Raw genomic sequence first — 21,213 nt, forward strand, 5'->3', positions numbered from 1 at the left:
GCTAAAGCTCATACTGAATGCTGTCATTCAATACAACAGTAATATGGATGGAAGAGGTATGGCTGAGCCAATGATCAGAAATTATGGGTGTGTTGAAGAAGTGGTAAAAAAAGAAACCATTTACCACCTGCTAAATGTAGTTGTGCTCATTTCATTTCTAGTCTAGAACGTATAGGTGGAATGTAATACCACGATCAATGCAAAATAAAAGAAATAAAGATGGCTGAGCACACTGAAGAAATATACTTTGCTAAGTACAGTTATCATTTGTCTAATGTAAACAGTAACCTTTCTCTTTTAAGAAGACATGTCCAAACTAAGACAAAGAACTCAGCAAAGGATGTTTTCCCTTTTTTATATTTTTTTTTTTTTTTTTGCTCTAACAGGACATTGCATTGTTGTTCAATCCCTGGAATACTGGCTGAAAGTGGAAGATGATGTAAACTTCCAGCAGGTTTATATGAGCATTACTATTATTACTGATAAAAATAAATAAGTAAGACCATTCCCAAAGTGTAAAACCGATAACTCGAAACCAAACAAATCACTATAATAGAGCCAAGAGACAGTAAAACATAATTAGCATCAAAATTCTATAATTCACCAATTTCATCAACAAGACTTCTTCAGAAACTTTTAAAACAGCTGAAATACATGGCTTATATACATAATAAAACATCCCATAAGATACAACAATCAATTAACCAATTAGGACAGTTCAATTGCCACAAATATTTAAAGACATATGCATGACAATGAAAATACAGGGACAAATTATATAAGCACCTTCTATACAATAAACTAAACAACATCACTTTACACCTTAAATCTTCTATTTACTTTATGCTAACAGAGTCATTTAACCCTGGATACTTATCAGCCTTTAATTTAATTCGCCATTCATCTTCTTTAACCTCAACTCTGTTCCTAAAATGACCTCTCCGTAACTCAAAAGGAACTAATTCCAGTACAGAAAATAAAAACCTTTTATATTTTTTACATAATATAAAATGCTTACATAAAGCATTCTTTTCATCTTTCATATTAATAGAATACATGTTCTTTTAGTCTGTTTTCTAAACACCTTGTAGTCATTCCCACATAGAAAGCATTACATGCCTGAACATAAACTGATGTAAACCAATCCTTTAGACTTGCAGGTAAATCTCCATGGGAATGCAATAGTTTATTTTATATGTTTTAATGCAATATATGTTCCCTCAGAAATAATCTAGAGGCGGAACAAAACCCACATTTGTAGGTTCCTTTATGTCTGTCTATCACTGGTACAGAAATCTTTGTACTATATTTCTGTAATAAAACTTTGAAACTGTTTATTCTTTTTTTATACAAACATAAGGGTGCTGCCAATAGCCTTAATTCAATAAAAAAATTCCTTCTAATATTTTCCAATTGGTGCTGATGGCCTCACAAAAGGCATAACCATCAAATGACATGTCTAAAATACATACAGTTGTTATATCTGCACTTGACAGCTTGTCCTCATAACTTACTGTTTCTTTTACCTCAGAAAAGTATTTAAGTAAAATGGGCACAAATAACTCATTTCTTTTTATCGTTATTTCTTTAGCTGTCTCTAATAATATTTTTTATCCACTTTAAACAAACAGAGTAGTTATAAATGTAATCTTCTTCAGATTTGATGTCACTTGTAATCAGCCTTGAGGCCCTTATGAACTGGCTTCTACAAATATTTTTCTTAATAAAATAAGGATGATTACTTTTATAATGACAATACCCATTTGAGATAGTATCTTTCCTGTAAGTATAGCTTTCATACTTTCTTTTCTCTCTATTCCATTCAATAGTGAAATCTAAGAAGTTAACTTTTAAGTTCATGTCTCCCAAGGTGAACCTCAAGAACTCAACCTGCATGTTAAGATGTTGAACAAAAGGCAAACATTTATCAGGAGTTCCAGTAACAATAAGAAAAAGGTCATCCACAAATTTCTTATAATACATGATCTTACCACTTACTGTACTTGACCTTAAAATATAAGATTTCCACCATCTTAGCACCAAATTGACAAATGCAGGGGCCACTGCAGACCCCATTGCTACCCCTTTTATTTGTTTATAGTCGTTTTTATTAAACAACAAATAATTGTTTTCTAATAAAATTTCCAAGAACAGACAACAGAGTGTATTTTTTCACTAGATAATTCAGTATATTTGTTCATATAAAACCTAACCCCCTCTACCCCCACTTCTTGATGAATACTGGTAAATAGTGAGCAAATATCAATGGTAACCATACAAATATTTTCTATATTATAATCATAATGCTGATTAAATTCACATAATTTATCCAAAAAAAAAATCACAAGAATCCTTAATATAGAAAGGTAATTTCTGAACTAATGGATTTAAAATGGTATCCAGAAAAAGTGATGCTGTTTATAAGGATAGTTGTTTACTTTATTGCATAGAATGTGTTTATGTATTTTATTCCTATATTTTCATTCTCATGCATGAGTCTTTAAATATTTGTGGCACTTGAAATGCCTTAATTGATGAATTGGTTGTTGGATCTTATTGGATGTTTTATTATATATAAGTCATGAATTTTAGATTTTTTATAAGTTTCTGAAGAAGTCTTCTTGACAAAAGTGATGAATTAGAGAATTGTTGATGCTAATTCTATTTCACTATCTCTTATTGCTATTATTACTACTACACCTACCATGAAAGACAGCACTGTGTAAAGGTAAAACATTAATCAATATTTTCACACATGCACATCACCTATGTAGCATTTTCATCTGTATCTCAAATACCATCCATAACTCTGTAGTATCCCCTCAACTTTCTTCCCATATCTCATCTACTCTCCAGTTGGCATCTTCTTCCTTCTACCTAATATGCATTCTCATAAACCTTTTTCATAATCTCTTTGTTTCACAGCTCTCTGTATATTCACTCAGTCCCCTTTTTCTGCCCATGAAGACATTAATGTTTAAGCAACACACTGCTATATCTACCTCTGTTCTGACTTCTTCACATTTTTTACAATATTAACTCTAACCAGTTCACATGAATTCATGTGAAGTAATGGCAGCACTGTAGCCAGAAGCTTTGTGCTATTCACATATTTCTTGTCCCAAATACTTTTTTCTCATATTTTAAATAGTTTTATAGATGTATATGTTTCCCTGTGTAATAATTTAATAATGATGTTTATTAAAAAGAAATATTATGCTTAAAATAGTAGATTTTGAATATAATTAAATATTAGGGAAATAATCATTTATTCATGAAAAATTAATTCAAAATAATGAATAAAATGTTATCCCTCATATCTTATTTGGAGTAAATAGATTTTACTGGATTTTAAAATACTACTGTACAAATGATAAAAAGACTTTAATATCTATCTCATTTGTAAATTATGTTATACACACATTTAAGAAATTTATAAATTCTAATTATATAGTTAAAGACTTATTTTTCTTATTATTTCTTATACCCAGTATTTGTGGTTGCCTAGAGACAGTTAATGTAACTAAAATGTTAGAATTTAAGGAAACAAATTTGTTATTTTGGCATCAGTTCTTAAATGGGAATAAATTGTATAATTGTAATTGATCTTCTTGCAAAATATTCTTCAGAAAAGAATAATTGGTTGAACATTCAAGGTTGCAATAAATATGTAAATGATAAAATCAAAATCTTTATGGATTATCAAGAAAAACATATCCTTAAAATCTTAGAATTTTTGTTTAATATTACTATAGGTCTATATAAAAACAAATAATATCTATCAATAATATATAACATATTAAGAGTAGAATTTACAACCATAAATTCATCTTTTTGGGATTATTCTTTAAAGATAAATAGTGATGAGTTTTCTATTAAAGATAAAAAAATGATTCCTAAATCTAGCTGGAGAAACTACATCTTTCCTTTATTGGAAAATCTATAGTTGGAAATTTCTTCATAGAATTGTTTTCACCCCTAAAAAGTGAATTAATTTATAAAACTGAAAAAAAAATAAGTGCTGGAGATGTAATAGTGACTCAGTCACAGATTGGATTCATATGGTATTAGAATGCAAAATGGTTTTACCTTTCTAGAATGAGTTCAAGGACTGTTCTCAAGCTTTGTGGTTGGATAAATGTATTATATCCAACTTACTAATTCTGTTCAGTACTCCATTAGCAGATGCTATCCCTACATCACAGGTGCCTCTCCTCTGGTCCGTCTTAACCATAGCAAGAAAAGTGGTTACTAAAAATTGGAAATGTAAAACTGCATTACCTTTTTACTGATTTTATCTTCTTAGCTAAGGATGTGTGTAAGTAAGAATTACCAACTTTAAAAATGAAAACATCCAATATTACACATCAAAGTAAACACTGGCAAAAATTAAATGATTTATTAGAAAATATTAATGGTTTTGTTTACCATCCTAAATTTCTTGTAGACTAATATAAATAGTTTCTTTTTTGCCTTTTTGTGATTATTTTGAATCTGTACAATTTTCATTTTTAAAAGTTATAAATAAAACATAAATAGAATATCAAATTCTAGAATACAGTCCTATGGTAGAACACTAATATAAACAGGTTCCATAACAGAAGAAAAAGTTATTGTATGCAAAAATAAATCAAATTTTCAAGAAGCCAAAAATGTTCTTGTTAAACTAAACATGGAACTCTAAATCCTGATCAATTCAGCAAGGCAAAAGATAATCCCAAAGTCTCTGTTAAGTAGTCACTCTGGTGGCAGAGAGGGATAAATCCTTAACTATGGCACAGCTGACCCAGGTTTGATTAGCAGCTCAGGAAACTGATGGAGCAGCAGAGAAGGGATGGGTATATCCATCCTAAATGGGAGGGCACTCATTGATTATGCTCCAAAAGGGGAGGAGTGGTCCAAACAGGGTGTTGCCCTCAGACATAATTACTGAGTGGGGAAGGGAGTGGGTTTGGACCACTCCTTTTTTATGGAGCATATAAGTGAGTGTCCTCCTACCTAGGATGGGCCCATGATTGGTATAATGGTTAAGGTGTTAACCTTACAGGCGCAAGGTACAGGATTTGATTCTCACTAAAGGAAATTGGCCAGACTTAACATGGCCCACAAGGGCAGATTGCCTAATACTTACCTATGAAACAAAACAAAAACAAGACATCCCCAGGACAGAAGCACAGATGAGCTGAGTCATTAGGATGCACATATGGTCCATGTCTAGTCCCAGAAATCTGTTTATAGTCCTGGGGTAAAATATCTAGTCAACCTAGCATGACCTTGGGGGACTGGAGGCTGGGCCAGTGAGGATGAGGTCTGAGAGGACAAAAACAAGCCTTCTTTAAGGAAGTTACAAATATCAGAAACAATGTCAGTTATTTCACAGAGCTAGTAGTAGATGATATCACATACTCAGATCCAGAGGACATAGCCAGTCTATTAGCAGATACATTCATCACCAGCTTCACAATGGATCAAATACTCACATCTATCCTCCTTCCTCAAACCACAAAGCACTATCTAAGGCTAGTCTGACCTACAGAAGATATTCCGCATTAACTTCAAAACAACCTTGGAGGTGGGACTAGGATCAGTATGGCCACAAACCATTAATAGGAAGGGGCACCCTATCTGTTCCCTGAAGCAAAAACTAAGCAATGCTAAGTCTAGGTATGCTACAATCAAAAGATAATGCCTAGCAATCAAGTGGGCACTTGTGTCTCTGAAGTGTTTTTGTTACGTAGAGAACTCACTCTAGGAATGGACTATGCACCTCTCCCTTGTGTACTTATATCAACAACAAGATGGAAACACAGATCTCTGTTGTTGGGCTCTCTCACTGCAGTTATTTAAGTTCCAAGTCAAGCACAGACCAGACTTGACTCACCAGACCCACCACATTATATGTAGCCTATCATGGGCACACAGCCCATCCATTAAGCATGAAAATGATGGTTTAAAGTTGGGTTTCAGCTGTAGAATTGCATGGTGGTTGACATCAAACAGAAGAGTACAAGTGATCAAAAAAATGTGCAAACAGTGGTTTAAATAGTGTTTGGGAGACCCTGCCTTATTTTCACTTGTTTATAATAAACTTGATTACTTTTATAAAGACTGGTGACCTTAGCTGCTTTAATCTTCCTTGACACACACACACACACACACAAACACACACACACACACACACACACACACACACACACACACACACACACACATATATATATATATATAAAGATGTTTTCTGTATTTATGTGAGACTGTCCTGCAATGTTGTTTTAAAGTATTTCCTGTGATTCTGAACTCTGTTGTCACTGTGTTGAGTTATTGACTATTATCTTGTTCTTTTATTATTTATTATTAAATATATTGAAACCTTTTAATTGTGGTTGGTTTGTTTAGAGATATTTAAGCTCTTAGAGTACTTGCATGTATTTGGTGACACTGTATTGGCCACTCTTAAATAGCCTTAAAAGTCTTGGACACACTTACTTTTTGGATAAAAGTAACATTACACAGTAGAATTGGTCACCCTTTGGGAAGGGCCTTATAGTAGCTGATAAGAGTGGTTGGTGGCAGCTGGTACTACTTTACAGTCTGGCAGAAGAGGTCATAGCTAGTGAACTTGTGCCAGCCTTCCCCAGGTGTGTATGTGTGTTTGTATAGAAATCCACTTTCAAAGTAAGTGTGTGTGTGCGTGTGTGTGTGTGTGTGTGTGTGTGTGTGTGTGTGTGTGTGTGTGTGTGTGTGTGTGTGTGTTTGTGTGTGTGTGTGTGGTGTGTGTGTGTGAGAGACAGATGCTTGGGCAAGGAAAAGAAGCACTGGTTGGACAGAGAGGGCACTGGAGGTTTTGGCTTGACCACTTGGCTGAGATCTTAACCCTATAGCTGCGCCAGTGGGGGAGTCTTATTGAGGATCTGGATAAAGAGAGAGGAACCAGCCCCAGACCGACTGTGATCTCTGTGTGTTGTTAAGGGAAATTGCACTTTACTGTGTGTACTTGTCATCCTCTCAATGTGCACATCCCTCACTGGTGCTAGTGATGAGGATTGAGGCTCCTTGATTACTGGGCCAGTGCAGGGGCCTCACATATTAATTATTTGGCAGTGGTGGGATAGTGACATCACATATTAATTGGTTGATAGTCATGAGAGAGCCACATCACATATTAATTGGCTTGTAGTGGTGGCGATATTGAATTCCTGCAGCTTATGTACATTGATCACATAAGGTGCTCGTACTCTAATCAGCCATGCAGTGAACATTCAAAACTCATATCATAATTGCTTTATTTTTTTTGTTAGCTTAGTTAGTCAGGGAGTGCAGGCAAGCTGTCAGCAGAGGAGTATGGCAAGCTGAGAAGGAGCCAGTTGGCTGAGATGTGCCAGGCTAAAGGACTGGTGTATGCCTACCTGACTAAGGCAGACATGATTGCAGGTTTAGTCACAGCTGCATCAGAGAATAGCAACCAGGAGGACAATCAGACTGGCCATGGTGATGTACAACTCTCAGAGTATGTACAGCTCAACCTTTCCACAGAGGACTTAAAAATCTGTCTGGAGTTAAAGAGACTTGATAACAAAATGCCAATGAACAGAAGCATAAAAAAACATGAAAGGTTGGAACTGCCAACAAATCCAATAGACAATAGGTTATAATATCCAAAGAAAAACTTATTCTGGTACTTCGGCTTCACTTTCTATAGATTAATTTAGACATCAGAAATGCACCCTATTTATATACCAAGTGCTGAACATAACCAAGTAATTTTTCAGTCAACCAATTTAAATCACTATGGCTGTAAATAAACATTCTCCCACACAGTTTAAATACAATCATACATAAATCATGCATATTTGAGCACATAGCACATCCCATGAGTGATGAACATTGTAGCATGTTCTTTGAATCACATGTGCTATTCTCTTTCATCTGAGAATCAGAGATTCTTGAGTCCATACATTTAAGCTATAGGGCACCCTGGGAGATTATCTGTTTGCAAAATGGAAAAATGAAATCATCCACTTTTTCTGCACTGTTCAACAAGGTAATGAACAGTGGAGAGGTGATGCATTTTCATTCATGTGGAAATTAATATTTCTGTAGATCTGTATATCCTTCCTCTTGATTTTGATCTTATTAAAAACAAAATAGTGAAGATAGACCAAGATTCATCCATGACACCCCAGTGTGGTTGTGAAGAGTGATATGCCAGACACTTAGTTTTCTGGTCACACAGGAAATCACTCTGTTCTGTATCCAGGATATTGCACTGTGTTAAAAAAGGCTGCTGATGCATCTCAGCGACTGGCTTCTCAGGGAAAACTACTAATCTTCCTTGACCTTCTGCCTGAAATCTTAGAGGTTTTTGAGGCTGCCTGAAAGACATCCATAACTGAAATGTATTCTACTTTGTGGAATTGCATCTCCATTTGGGTAAAGAAGTACAATCTGTGAATGAAATCACTGAATTTATAGATCTGTTTGGCCTTGTTCAACACCTATTTGCTCTGCATTTAAGTTAACTAAAGGTCAAGGTGCATATTCTTGAAATCTCAGTGCTTCAGAAATTATGGGTGGCGAGACTGTAACTTAATGTAGGCCTTTTGAGTAGTTCCTGAACTGGTATTTAATCTCTGGCCACCTTTGAAGAACTCATATTCTTTGTTGAATGTTAATTTCCAGATGGGCAGGTTTACCATAATTCTCTTGGTCCAGCTGGAATAGTAAACTTGAACTTTACTTCTTGACAAAAAATGTTTAGCATCTGTTACCTTTTTCATATGGGCCTTCAAGCTATAGTCCATTATATACAGAGAATTGTAATTAGTCTTTGAAAAGGACAAGGTTTTACTTTGAACAAAAATCACATTTCATTCCAAAAGGAATTTTGGAGCTGTTCCTTAGTCTATCCATTCATCATTCTGAATCATTTTTGGGATAGAGTCTAGAGATAAGAGGGTCCTTCCTAATTTGCACATGCACCCTCAGCTCAAGTTCATTCTTAGTACATACGATCAAGAACTTAGACTCAGTACACAGTTTCCTTGACTCAAGATGACATTAACCAGATAGATATACTCCAAATGGATTTCTAAATAAATAATGCTTTATCAGTGGTCAGCAAACTACCCAGTGGCTATCTTAGTCCAAGGCCACTAACCAGTACAATCAGTGCATCCAGTGCATGAATGAAGAACATGTCCACTCTGGACATTTATACATCAGTCATTTAGTCATCAGTTCGTGTTTTCATCAGATATTACTTTATCTCCAGTCTTGGAGTCAGATTCCCTTTGGTACAATTATATGCTGAATTACTGCCTCATGTGCCTTGTCTGCTTGACCTTTTGACCTTAATCTTTTCTGATGGATTGGCTTGTACAGCTTGAAATCATTCCCAGATTTCTCCAAGCACAGCCTGCAAGGTAAGATACAACAGATATGCAAGCACTCACTGTATCGGATGACCTTTAAGAGGGGACTCTTCTCTGAATGACAGTTTTCTTCCCTCTGTCCCTGTGCTGTTGGAAGGTTCCTTCACTTGCTTTTGTTATTGCACTCCATGTACTTATTCCACATTTTGTACTTTTCTATTTTTGTTTAGCGCTTTCATCTTGTAGCTGTGCCTTATTCATAGTCTATGTTCTAAAGAGCCAAACCAGCAGAATGGAGTCAGGTTTGGTCTAATAATGCAGCATGGTAATGTGATAACATGTGCCGTCTGATGACATGTGTGCTCCCAGCATAGGAGATAAACTGAAGATATGCATTGAAATAAGGATTTCAGGAAGCACCCAAGAATCACCAGTTAAAAACCTTCCCAGAGCTCAAATGTCTGGCAGTTGAAACAAAGGAGCTATTAATGAGCTGTTTCCTGTTGTCCAGTGGTCTAGGATTTGATGTCATTGGCTAACTGTGTGACTCTGAATAAGTCTCTTAACCAGACAGCACTCCTGGGATGAGTTTGAAAAAGGTACATGGGGATCAGTGCTCTACCCTGGTAAACAAATGCAAATAAAATAAATGTGATTCTGAATAATCACATATTGCTTATACCTGAAAGAAAAGAATGAAAACAAACAGGCTAATACCTGTCAAAGCAGTAAATGTAAGAAGAAGCATACACAGGGATTCAATAAACTCTGCATTGGCTTTGTGCAAAGCCTGCATGGAGTTTGTGTTAGCGTGCTGAGCAGCAGTTGTAACTGCATATGCATGCCATGCATCATGCTTACAGGAATACATCATGATTTCATAGCCAGCAATAGTTTTGCTGGACACTAAACCATGTAAAGCAGCTCAAACAGCTGCAGACATGCAGACATGCATACCTATGAGCTAATTAATTCTGCATGATTGCACGGACAGCCACAATGACTACCAGGGTTTAAAACAAGACAATGAATAAAAGTTCTTATGCATTATAGGAAAGTTCAGTTGGTGCAGAGTACTGTGCAAACCTGTTTTAAGCATACTGAAATAAAGTATTGGTGGTGATCATTATGGGTACATAGATTGCATTATGAATGCAGTATCCTGGGGAAGTCTGCGTACTGAAAAGGGCCACACATGGGAATAGTAGGAATGAAGAAAAGGTAAGAGGACAAGGGAATCATGGTAATGTACAGCAGATAAGGCCATGTCAATGAACATACACCACAAACACAAGATAATTGTATCATTAACAGCAATCACATATGTACATAATACAGTACGCACTGCTGTTTACACCTCCTGTGTGAGTATAGTCAGATCATCACACAGTTATACAATATTATTTGACCTTTACACAAGGTCACATATCAATGGAGATGATTGGTTGTGTTACAAGCACCCTGACATAATCACTGGAGAGGACATTTATCAAGGACGGTGTATACAATAAGGGGTATGTGCATATGTGAAGATGTGCAAATGATTTGCTGAAATATGACTGTAACCTCACCATAGGTCTCAAACAATCAGGGCACATAGCAATAGGCTCTTGTACAACAGTAGACAGAAGCACGCACAGTCATGGACATTATCTTAATAATACCACTGTTCATCTGTGTCATTGACATAAAATATGGGATTGTAACTTATTATCCACATTCTGCATGAACACGTGCACAACTGTAATGATTATTCAGTAATCTGTAAGTGTAATTATGGACACCTTCCACAAAAATTACCACTTTTTGGAGGTTTTAAGAGGGACTGTGTTACACCTATAGTTTAGATTAGGGTCTATATTACATCAACAAATGATTAAATGTTCGAATCTCTAATGGTCGACCTTTAGAGATTGAACATTTAAATGTTCGAAGATGTAAAAAAAATAAATTAAAAAAAAAGTAAAAGAAAAGGGTTTTAGCAGGGGGGGCAAGCCTCCCTGCACCCCCCACACCCCCCGCTACTTAAATATACCAACTCCGAGATGACACATCAGTGCACTACAATGCAGAAATGGGAAATTTCCCCTTCCCTAGTTTTGTCACTTCGTTTTTTTTTTTTTTTTTTTTAAGCATTTTCTAACAATTAAATGTTCCATTAAACTTCTCTGTAGGAAAGATGTCATGTTCCCAGAAGGAAAAAGGTTATGTTGGATGCATGGGGCTGCATTAAAGGATCTCCTAAGTGGTAGTGAAATGAAAAGTGATTCAAAAGATCATAGAATGACCGTAATATACCACCAGCCAGACACATAGCAGAGACTGAGTCTGATTTGAACATCACACCAGTGTAGGTATATAAGCTAAATTCCATACAGTATAACAGTAGCATCACCACATATGTCTGACTTTAACTCAGTCATGTTGCACTTTATGGAGTATGACATCATCATTGTATGCTGAGGAGAACGTGTAGGGATGAGTGTCTCACATGGATGTAGAGTCACATCTTGGTGTAAAATTGTCTCAAAAAAATTACTTGAATGAATACACAGTTAAATTGCCTGCTGTCAGATTAGAACCCCTGAATATCTAGTTACAGAAGCTGGAGAACACAGCACTTAATGGTACTATCACAGCACAAGCTTGACTTGATGAATATTGGAGTGCACTTTATACAGGATGACTCATCAGTTTATGTTACAAGATGTTCAGAGGAGTGTCCAACTTGCTATGGACTCACACGCTGGTTTAAAATTGTACGTACTAAATTTTGAATGAACACACACCAGTTGACTGCAGTGAGACTAGAAGACCTATCTAAGCATCTACAGAACATAGTCCTTAATGCAGTCACCACAGTACAAGTCTGGCTTTTAAAGTGCCAGACAACACTTTAAAGCTAATGACATCAACAGTGTCTGCTGAGGAGAAGATGATAGTAGGAGTGTCTTATATACTGTTGTAAAAGGATCTCTTAAATGTGGGCTATATAGGTGATGACATTGGCAGTGTCTGCTGAGAAAAAATTATAGTGGGAGTGTCTCATTTACTGTTGTAAAATGGTCTCTTGAATGTGGTCTACTTGAACAAAAATACCCACCCACACCAGTTGCCCACAGTAAGACTAGAACCCTACCTAACTAGCTAGGGGAACATAGTACTTAACACACGTGCCACAGTACAAGTCTGGCTTTGATAGTGTCAGACAACACTGTATAGCTGATGACATCAGCAGTGTCTGCTGAGAAGAAGATGGTAGTAGGAGTATCTCACATACTTTTCTAAAATGGTCTCTTGAATGTGAACTAACTGAACACACACACACACACACACACACACACACACACACACACACACACACACACACACACACACACACAGACACCAGTTGACTGCAGTAAGACTTGAGCCCCTACCTATCTACAGAACACAGTACTTAGACAAGCAGATCTTTAGTTAATCGTCATTGAATGTCTGTTCACCGAATACTAATTGATGAAACCTCTATTAACTGAATGGCCATATCATCATAATGATTTTCATCTAACGATGATAGTTGGCCACCATAAAGGAAGCATTACCAAATACTTACTTACAGGTAATGTACCTGTAAGGAAACCTACCTTTTCCCCGCTGTAGTGTGACCTCAAAGTTGATATATATAAAATTAGAGGGGAGTGTGGGGGGTTCAGCCCCTCACATAATGAGTATCCAGTGTTATACTAATGTTCCCCTTCTGGAAGGCTACGCTCCCACACCTCTCCTCTGCTAATTATATATACCAACTCCGAGGTTGCACTACAGTGGGAAAAGGGATCCCTGCTCACTGCAATCTCCTGGGAGGATGTAAAAGAGAAAGGGGAGAAAAGGGAAGAGCATTATACATACCAGTATGTTTTTCTGTATATTTACACAGCTGTGGGATGTCAGCAGCCCTAAGTTCATCCATCCACTGTGCCTGTTTGCACCTTTCCAGGTTATTGTATTGATGCCTGTATTGCCCTTAGTGTGTGGTTTGACAGTCACATTGCAGACAGCCTTGGCCAGACTATACCTAACCTTTGATTTATATTGAGACCCAGTATAGTCCCTCTGCAGTAGCCTACAGCTGTGGTGCTTTACAAGGAGTCCAGTGAATAGGCTGGACTCCTCTACACCCCATCTTGAAGCCCTAAATTGGACACCTACCCTTCTAGCTCCTGCCATGTCTGTGCAGGTCAAACAGCATCAGTTAGAGTGTTTTCCTACCAATCTGTGTTATCAAGTTTTACAACTAGTGCTCAAACCTGAACAACCATGCCAGACTTGTTTGCATGGTGTTAAGCAGAGAGGAACAGTGCCAAACATCCAAGAAGACAGTTTATGAGCTAAGAACAGTAATCTGACAGTTGGGATTAGTTTTTAGTTTGGGTGCTGCTGTACCTGTTAGGTGATTTAACTTTGCAGACATGCATTAGGGGTAATACAGTTTATGGCCTGACACATTTGTTTGTGTTGATTAACAACACTGATAAAAGTAATTTGTACAATGTGGGATTCAAACCTATGTACAATAGACAAAACCTAGTACAGAAGAAGTGCTTGTTAGGCATGCTCATTAATTATATGGACACATGGTAGAGTGAATGGTTAACCATGTATGTGTGTGACCTGACAAGGTCCTGGTTTATAACATCATGTGTATATGATTTTCATTGAAGTATGAAGTCCATCCCAGGCCAGAAAAGACACTTTTTAAGTGCAGAAACATGATTATCAGTATACTCTCAGTCACGCATATAATTCATATATAATCCATACAATCTCCAGTGCTGTACATACTTATTGCATTTTATAATATCTTTATATTGTTCTTTAGTTTTTAAAAGCAAGTGGATGTGTATTAATAAAGTTTGAAATGTTGTAGATAAGAACCCTCGTCTACCGGCATTGTGGGTGTTAACTTATACAAGATGCCACAGGGTAGATTGGGCTAAGTGGAGAACTATCATTCTACTGATACCCACAGTTACATACAGTGGCAGCTGGTGACTTCAAATCAAAGGAGGGGCTGCAGAAGACAGCTGAATGGGTGGGGGTCAATGGGAATGGGTGTGACCAACTAGAAAGGGGAGGAGCTATGCTCAAAACCACAAAAACTTTAATTAAATACGCTGCCCTGGGTGCCAAACCATCATTATGAGAGTCCAATCAAGACAAAATGAAGTGTAGAAGTAAAAAAAATATTTCAATTCATGGCTGCATGACAGCTTACTTAATATCTAGATGGAAACAAAAAGGATGTGAGGCATGAAAAAATAAATTACTTTTTAAATACATTACTGGAATGCCAGTCAAAATCAAGTATAAGAAAAACAAGCAGCACTTAATTCAAATCACTTCTCCTTGCACTCCAGTTCTAATTATAATTTATATTCAGCTTTATTAAAGTACCAAGTAACATGCTGAAAGTAGCAATCTCTGTGATACCCCCACTTGTAAAAATGTTTCTTATCCAAAAAGGACCTGCTGCCTGACAACAACTATCTGGGAAAACATGATCAAAGTAAAAAATGAAAAGCAAACAAGAAACAAGCTCAACTTATATTGCTTATAGGATTACTGCACAGGCTATGGACCACACATGATAGATTGGCATTCTGTTTAGTTTGCAGGTAAAGCCTGTAATGAGCTTAACACAATGTAATCCTGTCCTTTATTACAAATACTGCCATATGCATTTCAATACCCAAGGCTTATATGTTATCTAGTTATGTAAGTATTCGCAGTATGGCAACAACAGAAAGGCTTTCAATGTTGGCAATACTGCTTATTAAAACTTACTTGCATCTTACAATATCAGACACGCTTACCTGATGGTCATTAAAGCACTGCTACTTAAACGCAAAACAAAAGGCACTTTCTGAATAATAATAAGCATAAATCAACAGTATAAAAATATGACAGAAACTAGAACATTCTGCAAAATCAATGACAGATGAAAATCCACTGTAGTACTTGTGTTTACCTTGGATGGGGGGGTAGTCTGCACATTTACATTGCATAACTGCTCCTTGCCTTGCTTGAACACATCCAGAGTCACTACATGGGGGAGTGGGGTACAACAAGTTTGTCACAATTTGAAATGTCTCTGTCTGACTGCGATGGCCCTGACATATTTGTCATACCTCTTAACTTCAGAGTAAGAAATCTGGACAAAGCCATACATAGAAGTGGGACAAAGGCCCAAAAATAAGGACATTTTTTAAATATTGCTCTTATAAACTTAGAAATATAATAGAAGATCTTGCATTAGTATAAATTTTCTGAAAGGTACGAAATCTGAAACTCAAATGTCTTTCATTATTTTCTAACTTCAGTCTTTAATGATTTGCCACTAATTTGCCAAAAAAAACACAATTTTATGAAAAATGCACCAAAAATGTGATGCAAAAATATAAAATAGCCACACAATACAGCTCAGAACCTGTCAAAGAAGGGACACTTTTTAATATTAGTACTGCTAACTTGAGCAGCTGACAAAATAAAAGAATATACATGCATTTCTGAAATAAAAGTAATCTATAACTGATTATTAGTTATTTATTCATTGTAAACCCTCATGTTTTCTTCCAAAATTGTTATTTTGCAGAGGGATTATTAGGGGAAGAGCAACATTTTGAGTCAAAATCGGGGACAGTTGAGCGGTTTGGATACGTCTAATTCTATAAAGTAATTTTATTTTCACGTACCTCTCAACCTCTTAATGCAGAAAATCTGGACAAGGTCAAATATATTGGGGGAAGATACAACACTACTAAAAATTGCTCTTGTATAAACTTAAGACAGTTGATAGAATAACAGGTCTTGCTTTAGCATACATTTTTCTAAAGGTTATGATGTAAAACTCAATGTCTGTCATTTAGTGACTTCATTCCTAAATGATTTGCCAGAAAACCACACATTTTATGAGGAATAAACCAAAAATAAGAAGCAAACATCTATTCATTCTGCAAAAATATGGACAGCTTAGAGGTATAGTTCAACCGAGGCTGTCTGAGTTTGCTGCCCTTCTCCTCTCAAAATCATGGTCGATTGCAGCCTCCCCTCTGCAGCCATTCCAATGTCCCATTCCTTGGTTATTTTGCCCCATTTACCATAAACACTGTAATGTGCATACTGCTTTACTTCTGCGATGATTTGGATTTCATTTGAAAGTTTTATTTTGCATTTTTACAGCACAAACCCCAATAGATATCTGCTAAACAAAGCAACGCAGTCTCACAATGAAAACAGGCTTAGCATTAAAACTTCTCTGCCCTTGAAACTCACATGCATTGAAACAGCTTTGAAACTTACATTCAAAGAAAATACATTTTGCCAGTGGCAGATAAAGATTAACTTTGGGCTGTTTTGAAATCATAGGCCCCTTTTGGGCTGTTTTCAAATCATAGGCCCCTTGAAAATGAAACATACACATGCACTTTGATACACCTTTCCGATTGTATTAAATTGTATTCCTTGTACAATACAGTACAGTTGTTAGAGGACATTTTAAATTTATTGTTTTGAACATTTTTCCAGTAAACAATGAAACAAAATGCATGCACCAATGACAAAACTACCCAATTCAGAACATTTTCATCATAAAAGTCTACTCAACCTTCTACAATCCACCAGTATCAGTAAATTTGCACAATCTCTGAAGTAGTAAAAGTCATCTAAATAATTCCACATTAAAGAAATCTGTAACAATGAAGATGTTGCTGCTAGCAAACAACTTTATGGGTCATTGTTTACTCATCTACAAATAAAGTGCCTGTTGCCCTTGAGGAATAAATTGCCTATGTTGCATGCATTAAAAAAAATTATAGGCTAGTAATATCGCAATAAGGACTGTATGGCAAACTGATAACAGGTTCATAGTTACTACTCTAGGTATCTTTGCCAAAAGGGACTGCAGCATCCACCCACTTTACAACACAGTACAGTATCAGCAATGCATCTATCTACTGTGGGAGTAGAACCCACAGCCTTCTGCATCAAAAGTAAGTACTCTACCTGTTGTGCTATTAACAATACAAGCATTCTCAGAATAAGCAGCACTAAAGTTTTGTTCCCCTGAAGCTCTCAGCTCCTTGTAAAATCTACTCAACACGCAGTTGTATCTCTGAACTTTGCAACACAAGAAATTTGGAAAAAGCCAAAATTTATTGGGGGGGACAAAAGCCCAAAAACCAGGGACACATTTTAAATATTGCTTGTATAATGTTGGAAAGTTGCTAGAATAAAATGCTGTGTTACCACCATACATTTCACTGCTACGTCTTTAACCCAGGGGACCCTGTGCAAAACAGTCAGAGAAACATACCACTATGCCAAATCAGCTGTTTTGTGAAAGAGAGGAAGACAAACTTAAATGGCTACCATTTAGTGAATTCTGTTCTCACCATAGCTGTCAACCTCTTGATACAAAACACCTAAACAAAGCCAATAATGGGGGAATACAGCCCCCAAACATATTCAGTGAATTCAGTTCTCACCATAGCTCTCAACCTCTTAACAAAAAACATGTGGACAAAGCCAGTAATGAGGGGGAATACAGCCCCCAAACATTCAATGAATTCAGTTCTCACCACAGATAGCTCTCAACCTTAGCACAAAATACCTGGACGAAGCCAATAATGGGGGAATACAGTCCCAAAAACAGGGACAAATTTCAAATATCCATGTTATAAACTTAGACAACTGCTAGAATAAACAGTTTTGTGTTACCATGTACTTTCTGAAGAATATGAAGTCTGAAATTCAAATGCCTGTTATTTTTAAACATTTAACCAGGAAACTAGTCTGACTTGGAACAAAAGGCAATTTTTAGCAGAGCAGGGAGAAACTCCAGACACATCTTTGTAAGATGAGAGAACATGCAGACTCCACACAGAAGGCACCTCAAACAAGAATTAAACCAGAGAACCTGCAGCTGCCAGGCAGCAATGCTACCAGTGCACCACTGAGCTTGCAACGAAAAATGTAGATACAGAAACCACAGATTTTATGAGGAACAGAACAAATATGAGGCACAAATCTGCAAAGTTTTGTAGAAATGGTGGTGGATAGGGAATTCAGGTCCTTGCCACCCGCATCTAAGGTACAGGGTTCAAGCCTGAGTGTCCCTACCCACTACCATTTGTTTTCTCTAGCCACCAGTATATAGCAACTGGGGCATTGTACACACACACACACACACACTTTGTCCAGCAGTATAATTCATGTCACGAAGCCTTCACCTACCTGCTGTAAAAAATGTGTTCAGTAGTATAATCCACACCTACCTGTTTCACGAATGAAGCCCACAATCCAGCCAGCAACCAAACACCTACCCAAAGCCTTTGTCCAGCAGTATAATCCACATACTCATGAACGAAGCCCGCGCAGCAGTGAAATTCCCACGAGAGCAGCTCACTCCTCAGTCCTCATTGGTTCTGCCTGCAGCTGGAGCAGTCCGAAGCTCTTCTCTTCTGTGTGGGTGTCACCACACAGATTCCTGGGTATCTCACAGCACAGATTGCTGGGTACCTCTTTCTCTGTATCCAGACTGCTGATAAAGGCAGTCTGAGTTCCCTAATGTGTCCGCGCATGTGCAGAGGAGTCGGGACTTGTGATTTTTTTCTTCTTCCATTTTTGTTTCCTTGTTTCACAGATTTTTCTTTTGTTTTTTTCTAGGTTAGAGGGCTGCAGTCTGGCAGGCAGATAGCATGAGCCACCCCTGGTTACATATTTAATATATATGATATCCTGTCTATGCTCAATGCACCTGCTATACATAGCTACTTCTATGTGTAATTATTTTTGTGTTGTGAATTTTTATATAAAGCGAAGTGGAACAGCAGTAACATTATGTTTAACTTTGCTTGACTAGAACCCAAGGTCATCTGTATTATAGCCCTTAACTTACACCTGGTGCCCAGGAACAAATAAGCTGCGGTCGTGCAGTGGTTAGCATTAACACTTCACAGCAAAAGATTTACCAGTTCAATTCTCAGCTGGAGTGCCTTCTTTTTGGAGTCTGCATGCCCTCCCCACAGTCAAGTGTATTTAAAGAAATGCAGGTAGGTGCGTGCATGTGTGGGTGTGCCTTCCTTGAAGGTTGGGTGCTGGGCTGCAACTTGACACCATTAAAACTCACTGCCAATCATTAGCAGACTGGAGCTCTGTTGTGGCGACCCCTAACTGGGAAAAGCTAAAAGTCATTTTGTATATTTTCACATTCATTACTATGCATGTGTGCTGACTGTCATGCAAAGCCACTTAGTGTGTTTACATGGTGGAAGACTACACATGATACAATGTATCCATTTTGAAATTGAGATGAGTCTGATGTTGTCTGCAGGTGTTCCAGATCTGCAGATGTTGTTGGAGCTTGCTGACTGTTGTGCAATGCTGCTTAGTGTATTAGTGCAATGGAAGCAGGGGCGGCTCGTGCTACCGGACTGCAGGACTGCAGCCCTCTCACCTAGAAACAAAAGAAATAAAAAAATGTGAAGCATAAAATTAAAAAAATATATATTTTTTATGAGGACTGGAACTTCCACACATGCGCAGACACACTCAGACTGCCCCACAGATGCCCAGGAATCTGTGTGAACTCTAACTGCCTGAGTCAGCAGTCCAGATACAAGGAAGGTATTTTCTGCGAGGTTAAGCTCTCACTGGACCAATCAGGAGAGAGGTAAGTTGAGTTTTAAGCTCTTGCAGCAAAGCATTGAAGTCGAGCTCGGGTTTGCTGCTTCTGGACAATGGAGTTGGACCTTGTGTGTGGAGGTTTGCTGCTTCAATCAGGAGAGAGCTAAGTTGAGTTTTAAGCTCTTGCAGGGAAGGTTTACTGCTTTGAATGATTCCAAACCCATTTACAAGTAGTGGAGTTGGTGTGTGTGTGTGTGAAATGCCACTGTTAATACATAGTGGTGGATAGAGATACTCAGGCTTGAACCCTGTACCTTGGATGCAGGTGGCAAGGACCTGAATTCCCTACTCACCACTATTTGTAACAAAATGCAGATTTTTGCCTCATATTTGTTCTGTTCCTCATAAAATCTGTGGTTTCTGTATCTTCATTTTTCCTTGTGAAGGTTTGTAGTGCAGTGGTGCACTGGTAGTATTGTTACCTGACAACTGCAGGTTCTCTGATGTGATTCTTGGCTGGGGTGCCTTCTGTGTGGAGATTGCATGTTCTCCTATCCCTTACAAAGATGTGTCTTGAGTGTTTCTCCCCACTCTGCTGAAAATTGACTTCAGTTTGTTCCAAGTCAGACTAGTTTCCTGGTTAACAAATGTTTAAAAATAACAGGCATTTGAATTTCAGACTTCATATTCTTCAGAAAGTACACGGTAAAACAAAATTGGCTTCAGTTTGTTCCAAGTCAGACTAGTTTCCTGGTTAATAAATGTTTAAAAATAACAGGCATTTGAATTTCAGACTTCATATTCTTCAGAAAGTACACGGTAAAACAAAATTTTTATTCTAGCAATTGTCTAAGTTTATAACATGGATATTTGAAATTTGCCCATATTTTTGGGACTGTATTCCCCCATTATTGGCCTTGTCCAGGTATTTTGTGCTAAGGCTGAGAGCTATGATGAGAACTGAATTCACTGAATGTTTGGGGGCTGTATTCCCCCCATTACTGGCTTTGTCCACATGTTTTTTGCTAAGAGGTTGAGAGCTATGGTGAGAACTGAATTCACTGAGTATGTTTGGCAGCTGTATTCCCACATTATTGGCTTTTTTCAGGTGTTTTTTTGCTAAGAGGTTGACAGCTATGGTGAGAACTGAATTCACTAAATGGTAGCCATTTACGTT

The sequence above is a fragment of the Protopterus annectens genome, chromosome 1.part2 (genome assembly GCF_019279795.1).
Source record: "Protopterus annectens isolate FY-2018-M chromosome 1.part2, PAN1.0, whole genome shotgun sequence".
NCBI lineage: Eukaryota > Metazoa > Chordata > Ceratodontiformes > Protopteridae > Protopterus > Protopterus annectens.